Source organism: Azolla caroliniana, unplaced genomic scaffold (genome assembly GCF_043228905.1).
Source record: "Azolla caroliniana isolate FFs.n. ecotype wild unplaced genomic scaffold, voAzoCaro1.0.p SCAF_9, whole genome shotgun sequence".
In the NCBI taxonomy this organism is placed as follows: Eukaryota; Viridiplantae; Streptophyta; class Polypodiopsida; order Salviniales; family Salviniaceae; genus Azolla; species Azolla caroliniana.
Genome location: NW_028230444.1, coordinates 17019745 through 17032583, shown reverse-complemented (window position 1 = coordinate 17032583; position 12839 = coordinate 17019745). Strand labels below are relative to the sequence as shown.

The following is a 12839-nucleotide window of genomic DNA, read 5'->3' as shown; positions in this document are numbered from 1 at the left end:
TGGCTGTCGTAGGAGAAATACGTGACAAAGGTGCTTCAGCGGTTCAACATGTTAGAATCAAAACCGGTCGGATTGACACTCCCGGAAAACAGTAGACTATCCGGTAAGCAAAGCCCGAAGACGAAAGTAGAGAAAGCGGATATGGTGAAGGTTCCATATGCCTCTACCGTCGGGAGCTTGATGTACGCAATGGTGTGTGCTCGGCCAGATATTGGATTCGCAGTCGGAGTGGTGAGCCGGTTTATGAGCAATCCCTGCAAGGAGCACTGGAACGTGGTCAAATGGATACTCCGGTACTTGAAGGGCACTTCGAATATGTGTCGCCAATTCGGCTCCGGTAAACCTCAACTTGACGGTTTTACCAATTCGGACATGTCGGCTGATGTGGATACCAGTCGGTCTACATCCGGGTATGTAATGACATATGCAGGGGGAGCTGTTTCATTGTAGTCGAGGCTACAAAAGACGGTTGCATTGTCAACCACGGAGGTGGAGTACATGGAGGTTGTTGAAGCTGGCAAGGAAATATTATGGGTGAAGGACTTCATCGGAGAGCTCGGTATTCGGCAAGAAGAATATTGGCTCTATTGCAACAGTCAAAGTGTCATCCACCTTGCTAAGAACGTAGCGTACCATTCCAGGACGAAGCACATCTACCGTAGGTATCACTGGATTCGGGAGTGAGTAGAAGATCGAGAGTTCGCGCTAACGAAGATCCACACAGCCCAGAACGGGTTAGATATGCTAACTAAAGTACTGATACCCAACAAGCTGGATGCATGTCGGAAGCGGATCGGACTAGTAAGACATCCCATGCCGGAGTGAAGGGGGAGTTTGTTAGGAAACAGGTCCCTACGGATGGGAAGTGAGAAGAATAGCGTTGATGAGTACCTCGGCCGAGGCCGAAACCGGATGTGGCATACCTAGCAACGGAAGACCCGGTGAGAACCGGATGTGGAGTACCCGGCAACGGAAGACCCGGTGAGAACCGGATGTTGCAGGCCCGATGAGAACCTCTCATTGGATGGAAGGGACATATATGTAAATATGTTCCAGAGAGCCCACTGGGGCTATATTTGTAAATAACATGAAAGTCATATTAGTATAAATATGACCTAGGGCAAACGTAATAGTATGATGTAGAGTTGGTTGTATTATTATCGTTGTGGCGATAATTCAGAGCGCAACTGTGTACACACACAGAGAGAGAGAGAGAGAGAGAGGAAGAGGTCGTTGCCTCTGTTGTAACCACCTGGTGGCGAAGCGAGGGAGCAAGAGGTTGTTGCCTCTGTGCCCCATTATTCTAATCTTGATATAGTGATATTTTGCAGTCTAAGGGCTGCCGTGGTTTTTCCCAGATTTGGGTTTTCCACGTTAACATCCAGTGCACTCTCTTCTTTACTGTTTCGTGTGTAGATACATCTCACCACATTCTTGTTTTCTGTGATTCATCCAACGTCTCGGTTGTGGCCGAGCATAGCTTAGGAAACCGTATTCCTATTAGGGATTAACGTCATATCTCAAGTGGTTCGGTACATATTTTGTTTTGTGAACTATTTCCGCACTTGATCGCATTGTTGCGGTGAATTTAATAGTTTATGACATTTTCTATCGGTTGAGCATGAATCGATATCTCAAGTGGTTCACGCCATATATTGTATCCTGAACATAGATCCAACATCTGCGAATCAAGTCCTCAATTTGACACTCTGTGAACTCAAGTATCCGCGGATTTGAATTTTCTCTTTTCGTTCACGTAGATCTAAATCTTATCTCTAGTTGTTCATGACATACCTATGAGGAACGTGGATTGAACATGTGACGTTCAAATATCTATTGTGCCAGTCTCAAAGAGTAGCTATACGGGTATTTGATGGTTTCTTTGCGCTGGATGTGCAACCAAATCATATCTCAAGTTTTCAGTGACATCTTTTTTGCAACGAACGTGGATCGAACACGTGACCTTCAAATCTTCAATCTGACGCTCTCCCAACTAAGCTATCAACGCGCTTGATGCCACTTCTATGGGGAATATAAATCAACCTGATATAAGGTGAACGTGAATTCAACATACGACCTTTATTTCATGAACTTGACTATCTTCCCACATTTCATTATTCTTCTATGGTAACTATAGTTCCACATGATGGCTCAAGTGGTTCGCGACATATTTTGTGCGATGAACGTGGATCGATCATGTGACCTTGATGTCTTCAATGGAATGATGTCCCAATTCAACTATCCCAACATCTCATCGTACTCTTGTGGTGGATATAGTTGAAAATTATATCTCGAGTGTTTGGCAATATATTTTCTATAATAAAATTGGATTGAGGACGTGACCCTGAGATTTTTATTATGACGGTCTACCCACATTTGATTATACTCTTGCAGTAACTAGGGATTAACGTCATATCTCAAGTGGTTCGGTACATATTTTGTTTTGTGAACTATTTCCCCACTAGATCGCATTGTTGCGGTGAATTTAATAGTTTACGACATTTTCTATCGGTCGAGCATGAATCGATATCTCAGGTGGTTCACGACATATATTGTATCCTGAACATAGATCCAACATATGCGAATCAAGTCCTCAATTTGACACTCTGTGAACTCAACTATCCGCGGATTTGAATTTTCTCTTTTCGTTCACGTAGACCTAAATCTTATATCTAGTTGTTCGCGACATACCTACGAGGATTGTGGATTGAACATGTGATGTTCAAACATCTACTGTGCCAGTCTCAAAGAATAGCTATCTGGGTATTTGATGGTTTCTTTGTGCTGGATGTGCAGCAAAATCATATCTCAAGTTTTTCGTGACATCTTTTTTGCAACGAACGTGGATCGAACACATGACCTTCAGATCTTCAATCTGACGCTTTCCCAACTAAGCTATCACCGCGTTTGATGAGGAGCTTGCCCATTTTGGCTTCGCATGGCGGATACCCGCTGAGTAAGGCCTTTAGGCTTAATACGAAAATTAGGCATTATCATTGGCGGACATCGCTTCGACTTCTCAGCGGTAGTCCTCGCCCTCGACGGCCCAAAAGCTTACCCTATGCTACTTGGCAGACCTTGGTTTTGTTCAGTGAATATCAAACAGAGCTGGCAACATAAGTGCATCAGTTTTGGACGCGGACGCACGAAGGTTCACGTACCCACAGAGGAAAGGGCAGCACAACCGTTATATGCGGAAGATATAAATATGCTAGCTAGGGTGGATGATACAAAATTAGAAGTATACCTCGACGAGCACCCCCGAATCATTCCGTTATTCGAAATCGACGTCCTAGAAACCGCGACGGAGTACGCCACGCCCACTACGCTCCACGATGAGGCTTACGAACAAGACCCAGAGTCCATATTAGAATTAAACAGAGCACGGGTGGCGTTTGAGAGGGAAATGGAAATTTCAAGACGAGTCGCTGCCTCAGTCCTAGAAGAAGTAAACGTAGGTATGGCGTCAGACCCTCAATTCCTCTCCATCGCAAAAGAATTACAGTTGGATCAGAGAGAGGCGATGATAGCACTACTTAGGAAGTATAAAGATGTGTTCGCTTGGTCCCACGAGGACATGAAGTGATTACATCCGAAGTTCTATCAACATAAGATTAATTTAGCGACCGATGTGAAACCAGTCCAGCAACGTCAATACTGCGTGAACCCAAATTACGTGGCTCGTGTCAAAGAGGAAATTGACAAACTCCTCAAGGCCGGATTCATTTGACTAGTCAAACAAGCTACATGGCTAAGCCCAATAGTAGTCGTACCAAAGAAAAATGGCAAAATACGTGTGTGCGTAGACTACTGGAAATTGACTGCGTACTGGATGTCGTCACAGGGCATGACATGTACAACTTTCTAGATGGCATCAGTGGGTACAATCAAGTACGAATGCACCCCGATGACCAAGAGAAGATGGCGTTTATCACGGACTGGGGGGAATAAAGACGGCGCCGGCTACATTTCAACGGACAATCATAGAGATTTTGGGGGAATATTTACCTGCCTTCATGCAAGTCTTTTTAGATGATTTTGCGGTATATGAGACAGCAACCAAACTTTTTACGCATTTGCAGCTTTTCTTGGAGCGTTGCCAAACTGCACGCTTAAGCTTGAATCCCACCAAATGCACCTTCGGTGTCACCAGTGGGGCCCTCCTCGGCCACCTATTCAGTAAGGAGGGGATATCGGTCGATCCGAACAAAATCTCCGCGATTACTCACGCAAAAACACCAAGAAACACGAAAGCATTCAATTGGTTTTTGGGACAAATACGATGGCACAGCCGGATGATACGTTATTTGGCGGATTTCGCGAGACCATTACATGCCGCCGTTCACTGTACTGCTTTCAAATGTACAACAACGGAAGAGAAGGCGTATGATGTGCTAAAACTAATGCTAACGCAGGCACCAATCGTATAGCCACAAGTTTGGGCGAAACCATTACACGTGTTTGTGGATGCCTCAGATATAGCAATAGGTAGTGCGTTGATGCAGCTCACGAAACCGAATTGGTACCGACTAGTGTACTACGCTAGTCGGAAACTATCAATGACTCAGCGTAACTACTCCACAACGGAACATGAAGCAATGGGTATGATATACAACATCAATAAATTCCAGCAGATGATGACGACTTTTCGGATGCAGACATTCTACGTATAACAACTTTAGTAGCAAGAACAGAAAAGACTTTTCTAGATCGGTGGTTGATGGAAATGACTTACTTTCTAACCACAGGGTTACCGCCACCCCAATTAAGGATGGATGAGAAAAAACGGTTGGCCGTATGGAGTCATAATTTTTGTTTAGTCGAAGACATCCTATATCACAAAAGCAGTGACGACATCTAGAGGCGCGGAATACAGCAAGATGAGAAGGCAGCGGTGTTACGCGAAGCCCACTGTGGTACGGCGAGAGGACACTACGCGGGCGATGTTACGGCCCGGAAAATGTGGCAAGCTGGACTCTGGTGGCCGACTACGCAAAAGGATGCATAGGAATATTGCAAACAGTGAGATTTATGCCAACGGATGGGCTAGCCCATGGAAGTTGTGAGAATGCCACATCAACCAGTGTTGCCGTTAGATCGTTTCCAAAAGTGGGGGCTAGATTTTGTAGAACCCTTCACCCTGGTGGCTGCTCGAATAGGCAATAAGTATATCCTAGTGGATACGAATTACTGCACCAAGTGGGTAGAAGCGAAACCACTATGCGAAAATACTGCGGCAGTCATGACGAAATTCCTTTACGAACATATCTAGTGTCGTTTTGGCTGCCCTATCGAGCTCATTAGTGACCAAGAGAGTCACTTTCTGAATACGGTCATCAGCGAATAGACCCAACACTACGCGGTGGTTCACAAAAAGAGTACGCCGTATTACCCACAAGTAAATGGCTTGGCCGAATCCACGAACAAAACATTACAAACTATCCTCAAAAAGATAGTCAATGAGAACAGAACAAATTGGGATACCAAATTGCACAATGCGTTATGGGCATATTGAACCAACTATAAGACCAACATACAATCCACACCTTTCAGGCTAGCATTTGGACTGGAGCCCATAATGCCAGTCGAATTCCAGGTATCCAGTTTGCGGATTCAAGTACGAGACCGACTACCAGAGGGCAAATCCGAACAAGTACGACTACAACAATTGCTAGAACTAGGTGAAACCCGGGTATGTAGTATGGCCATATTGGAACAAGAACAAAGGCGGCACAAAGAATTCGTGGACCGACATTGGCATGCACGTGAAAAGGATTTTACGGTCGGGAGGGCGATATTAGTTTTTCAAACACGCATGCGCCAAATGCCATGAAAATTAAGATTATGTTGGATAGGCCCGTACTGGATAGTTGGAGCAGAAAATGACACGTTTCAACTTGGCACCTTGGCTGGAGAGGTGCTCCGACAAAAGGTGAATGGGTTTTTCTTAAAACCCTACCTGGGGCCGACGCCACTTAACCCGTTCCCCGCCGGCGAATCCGCGGAGTAAATATAGGGCCTTGCTTGTACTATAGTGTAAAAAGAATATGGTATGTAACCATTACGTAAAAAAAATAAGAAAAAAAGGAAAAAGAAGAAGAAGAAGATAGCGACGCTATTAAAAGGACTTTATGCATGCAAAAACTTCTAGAGCAAGAACACGCGGCACCACAATGGCTCACAGACCAATGAACCCTAGGCCACAAAAAGAAGAAAATAGAAGGTTTTCTGCACAATACAGAAACCAACCTTCTAACTCTCATCGCTCCCCTCACTCACCTTCCTCTCCATCCTACCAAAGAGCCCAAGTTCGCCATCGCCAGCATACTGATGAGGTATAGACACGTAGGAGTGTAACACGCGTCACGTTTTATGCTCGATTATAATGAAAAAGAAACACAAGAAACACACACAATGACACAACAAAGATTACACAAGATTTAACGTGGAAAAACCCTCAATGAGGGAAACAACCACGGGACAAAAGTCCAAAACCAATCCACTATCGCCAAAGAGATACAACAAGTACAAATTCTACTTCTAGATATACTAGAAATAAGTAGAGATATGTAGCATAGTACTACCGACAAAGATGGTACAATAATCCAAAGGGATAAGATTATCTCTCAAGCATATAAGAGAAAAGAAGAGAGAAGAAAACCCGGATAAGAATGTCCACAAGTCGAAGTAGTAGCCGTGTAGATCTCACGTTGAGTAGTGGAGATGGAAAGGAGATTGAGAGTAGATGAGTTGAGCACCAAGCTTCACCAAGCTTCTCCAAGCTTCACCAAGCTTCACTATGCTTCACACTCCTCATACCTCTCTCTTTCTCACCTCTTCCCATATATATATATATATCTCCTTTCCACCCTCTCTTCTCTTTGTCTCTCTCAAAAACAAAAACGGTCGTTTTGTTTTGTTTTCCTCTTTATTATTATTATTATTATTATTATTCTTTTCTTTCTTTACTCACTAAAAAACGTAACTTACATTTACCCTTTTAAAGAAATAAAGTAAGGGTAATAATTACTAAAGAAACAAAACTTTCGTTTTCTTTTATATTACTATCTAATAATAATAATAATAAATATTATTAAAAAAGAAAAGACAAAATAGTGACCGGATACATTAACAATCTCCCCCTCCGCACACACAAGGAGAGAATTGCTTGTGTATCAATTTATCTCCATTCCGGCAAGCTTGGCACATAGCTCAAGCTTCTCCCTTGGAACCACCTTTGTTAGCATGTCAGCAACGTTGTCATCAGTATGAACTTTATCTAGTTGCAACATTTGCTCCTCGATCGCCAATCGTAACCAATGATACCTTACATCGATGTGTTTTGTCCGTGAGTGATACATTGAGTTCTTGCTTAGGTCCATTGCACTTTGACTGTCACAAAAAACCACATAAGTTAATTGGCTCAAACCCAATTCTAAAAGAAACCTTTTCATCCAAAGCATTTCTTTGCCAGCCTCAGTTGCTGCAATGTATTTAGCTTCTGTAGTGGACAAGGCAACACACTTTTGCAATTTGGATTGCCATGATATAGCTCCCCCTGCAAAAGTAAATAAGAAACCGGATGTAGATTTCCTACCATCAAGATCTCCAGCCATGTCCGCATTTGTAAAGCCTTCAAGAATTGGTTTAGAACTTAGATGTACCTCTCAAATACCGTAAAATCCATTTTACAGCCTTCCAATGAGATTTACCAGGGTTAGAGAGATACCTACTCACTGTACCAACTGCATGTGCAATATCTGGTCGTGTGCTAACCATAGCATACATTAAAGATCCAACCGCCGAGGCATAGGGAATTGATGACATCTCATCTCTTTCCTCCTCGGTAATTGGACAACATTTCCTACTCAATTTAAAGTGAGTGGCAAGAGGAGTACTTACTGGTTTCGAATATTGCATGTTGAACCTTTCGAGGATTCTTTCTATGTATGTTTCTTGTGAAAGCCACAATTTCTTTGATTCTCTATCACGAGTTATTTGCATACCTAAAATGTGCTTAGAAGGCCCTAAATCTTTCATGTCAAAAGTTTTAGATAACTCCACTTTTAACCTATTAATCATATTTAGGTCTTGCCCAACAATTAGCATATCATCAACATACAAAAGAAGTATAATAAAATTACCATCCTCAAATTGTTTAACATACACACAATGGTTCGCATTAGTTCTTTTATAACCTTGATTCACCATAAAAGAATCAAACTTTTTATACCATTGGCGCGGTGCTTGTTTTAGGCCATAGAGACTCTTTTTCAACCTACATACCAAATGTTCTTTCCCTTTCTCTTTAAAACCCTCCGGTTGTTCCATGTATATTTCCTCATCTAGGTCACCATGTAAAAAAGCAGTTTTCACATCTAATTGTTCAAGTTCAAGGTTTAAACTAGCTACCAAACCTAACACAACTCGTATTGAGCTTAATTTAACAACTAGTGAGAAAATTTCGTCAAAATCAATTCCTTTCTTTTGACCATATCCTTTTACCACCAAACGGGCTTTATATTTTATAAAGTTATCATCACCCCTTTTTAACTTAAACACCCATTTATTTTTCAAAGCTCTCCTACCCTTAGGAAGTTCAACTAGCTCAAATGTGTTGTTCTTTTTCAAAGAATTAATTTCTTCATGCATGGCCTCTACCCAACTATCTTTGTCTTTAAGAGTTTGCACATCATGAAAACTTTCCGGTTCACCTTCATTAGTGAGTAGAACATATTCAGAACTAGGATACCTCGTGGATGATCGTCGTTCTCTTGTAGATCTCCTTAAAGGTTGATTTGCCACCTCTTGTAATGGAAGTTGCTCCCCCCGCTCAAGACCTGTCTCTGGCAAAACAACATCATTACTAGCATCATTTACAATCAACAGCTCACCAACATCCTCATGTTGCTCCTCTTGTTGTGAGGCACTCTCTTGTGTATCATCATCCATCATAGGAATTGGATCAATATCTACTAGGTCACCATCTGAAGAGGTACTTGACCTTTCCGCCTTGTCAATGTCCTCAATGGTTTGGTCTTCGATGAATACTACATCACGACTCCTAATAAGCTTCTTTCCCACAGGATCGTAACACCTATAACCAAAATCATCTTGACCATATCCAATAAAAATGCATTGTTTAGATTTAGCATCTAACTTTGATCTTTCATCCTTGGGTATATGTACAAAACACTTACACCCAAACACATGTAAGTAATCATAAGAGACATCTTTACCATACCACACTCTATTTGGTACATCACCTTGCAATGCGGTAGTAGGAGATAGATTAATGATATGTGCAATAGTATTCAAAGCCTCACCCCAAAATGATTTAGGTAACCTTGCATCTAAAAGTAAGCACCTAACTCTTTCAACTAGGGTTCTATTCATTCTTTCGGCCAAACCATTTAATTGGGGAGTCTTAGGAGGGGTTCTTTGATGTTTGATACCTTGCTCTCGACAATACGCATCAAAAGATCCACAGTATTCGCCAACATTATCGCTGCGAATACATTTCAGTTTCTTCCCTGTCTCTCTCTCAACAGAAACGTGAAACTCTTTAAAAACATTAAAAACTTGATCTTTTGATTTCAACATTCGAACCCAAAGCTTCCTAGAATGATCATCAATGAAAGTAACAAAATAAAATGCTCCACCCATTGACCTTACCTTCAAGGGTCCACACACATCAGAATGCACTAGCTCGAGTATACCTTTTTGTCGAAGAGAAGAATGCTTAAAGGAAACCCTCTTAGCCTTCCCTGCCAAACAATGATCACATGTATCTAACTTCACATCTTTTAAACCTGGTAGGACGTTCTTTTTTGCTAGAAAGTCAAGTCCCTTTTCACTAATATGGGACAATCTCTTATGCCACAATTTTGAAACATCTTGATTTTCAACATTTTGAGACGCATGGTTATAGCCCTCGTCGTCTAATGTACCTGTGGAGATTAGATCCAATCTAATATCCGGCACGTGTCGTACTTGATGTAGAATCAACTTGACTCCCGTGTTGGTTTGCAAGCAAATGGTTCTTGTGCCGACTACCTTTGCAAATCCATCATTCCCCATCTTCACAACACCATAGTCACCTGGAGTGTAAGATGAGAAAAAATCCCTTCTAGACGTAACATGGTGGGAAGCACCACTATCAAGAACCCAAGTGGTTTCATGGCTACTTATGTTAACTTCATTGTAACTTGTACATACAACAAGTAAATCATTAGAGGAAGCAACATTAACAGAATCGATATTGTCATTCACATCTTTCTTATCTTTCATGTAGTTCGACACTTTATTTTCCTTCTTCCATTTGAAACAATATTTCTTTATGTGACCTGTCTTACCACAAAAATGACAAACTAAATCTTTATATTTAGACTTTGACTTACTTCTACTTCTACCTTTGTTGTTTCGGTCATCACTCCTCTTTTGGCTTCTTCCTCTATTTTCAGCAACAAAGGCTTCCATGTTTGATGTTGCTCCTTGCGTCCTTTGCCGCATTTCTTCATTTAGAATTCCACTCTTCACAAGTTCCATTGTCATACCTCCCTTAGGAGCCGCACTAGCTAGAGTAACCCTAAATGTTTCCCATGACTTGGGAAGAGTATTTAGCAACCATAAAGAAAGAACTTCTTCTTCAAAGTTTATACCCATGCTAGGCAATTGATCAAAACATCCTTGAAATTCATTTAAATGATCTAAAACCGACTTATTTTCTTTATAAGTCAAATGCATCGCTTGTTTGAGTAAAAACAACTTATTATTACCGGTTCTAGAAGCATATAAGGTTTCTAATTTATTCCACAAAGTCTTTGCATTTGTTTCATTCACAACATGATTCAAGACATTATCTCCTACCCATTGACGAATGAAACCACATACTTGTTCATTTTCAAAATCCCATTCCTCATCATTTTTCTTTTCAGGTTTAATCTTTGCGAATATTGGTAAATGCATATTTTTAACGAAAAGCAAATCTTTCATTTTTCCTTTCCATTTTTGATAATTCGTGCCATTTAAAACAACCATTGTTGATGTGTTTGCCTCCATTTATAATCGAGCAAAAAAAACACAACCTCCGCTCTGATACCACTTGATGAGGTATAGACACGTAGGAGTGTAACACGCGTCACGTTTTATGCTCGATTATAATGAAAAAGAAACACAAGAAACACACACAATGACACAACAAAGATTACACAAGATTTAACGTGGAAAAACCCTCAATGAGGGAAACAACCACGGGACAAAAGTCCAAAACCAATCCACTATCGCCAAAGAGATACAACAAGTACAAATTCTACTTCTAGATATACTAGAAATAAGTAGAGATATGTAGCATAGTACTACCGACAAAGATGGTACAATAATCCAAAGGGATAAGATTATCTCACAAGCATATAAGAGAAAAGAAGAGAGAAGAAAACCCGGATAAGAATGTCCACAAGTCGAAGTAGTAGCCGTGTAGATCTCACGTTGAGTAGTGGAGATGGAAAGGAGATTGAGAGTAGATGAGTTGAGCACCAAGCTTCACCAAGCTTCTCCAAGCTTCACCAAGCTTCTCCAAGCTTCACCAAGCTTCACTATGCTTCACACTCCTCATACCTCTCTCTTTCTCACCTCTTCCCATATATATATATATATCTCCTTTCCACCCTCTCTTCTCTTTGTCTCTCTCAAAAACAAAAACGGTCGTTTTGTTTTGTTTTCCTCTTTATTATTATTATTATTATTATTCTTTTCTTTCTTTACTCACTAAAAAACGTAACTTACATTTACCCTTTTAAAGAAATAAAGTAAGGGTAATAATTACTAAAGAAACAAAACTTTCGTTTTGTTTTATATTACTATCTAATAATAATAATAATAAATATTATTTAAAAAGAAAAGACAAAATAGTGACCGGATACATTAACACATACCTCACCCACTATCCACAAGTCTCACCCTCCTACGATGCCTCCTGCGGAAACCTTGCAGAGATATTTCGGGGCATATTCGGCGTCCGCCAAGGCATACGAGACGAAGGAAATCCTTGATCCCTTCTTCTATGAAATAGCCAAGTTCTTGTTGGAAGTCGGATGCGTGCATATAAATGCCTATGGGATGCGAAAACAGAAGGCAGGCATCATCATTGATACATTCGAAGGGCGCGCGGTCGATTGGGGGGTCATTACAGGACTAGCGTTACGGGAAGGCCTGCATGCGTATGAAGGCGGCAAAAAGCTAAGGCCAATCATACAACAGTATCTAAAGATACTATTCCCACCCCGGGGTCTGCCTGCACCACAGCCCAACAAGCCCACTCTGCCGTCTGATTCCGCAAAACAGAGGTTAGCGGAATTGGCCACCACAGAATGGGAGGAGGAACACCAATCGGCCCAGCCCAGCACGCGGACAACACATGAAGAATGGCCAGAGTGCAGGGAAAAAACCTTGCAGGAGCAGGAAGCTGAGCAACGTCAGGAAAGCCCGAGGCCGAAACGGCGGAGGCTGGACAAGAAAGATGGGCGCGGATTAGTAAAAGACACACTCGCAGCCACAGAGACAAGTGTTGTAGCTACGGAACCCAACACCACTTTCGAAATAATCTAGGAACCACGGCTGATCATTACGGCCCAGTCTCAGTGGGGGAAAGGCGTATTTACGGCAGAAAGCAAGGTCCTGAAGTATCCGGATATTCCGAACACAACCCACGAGTTCCGCGCACTATTATAGTTCGGCACTACTTACAAACTCATGGAATTTTTGGCAATGCAACAAATAAAATTCTCACAACGAATAGCCGAGGAGCAGGCGGAGCAGCAAATGATTGAGCGTGCTAACAC

At 41.7% G+C, this 12839-nt stretch overlaps 1 non-coding gene across 1 annotated transcript; it reads right to left on the bottom strand.

Annotated features, from left to right (window-relative positions):
- Positions 1–2832: 2832 nt before the first annotated feature.
- TRNAF-GAA (transfer RNA phenylalanine (anticodon GAA)) lies at positions 2833–2905 on the bottom strand. Its single transcript has one exon. It is a non-coding gene; the product is annotated as a tRNA-Phe (tRNA).
- Between the last annotated feature and the right edge of the window lie 9934 nt (positions 2906–12839).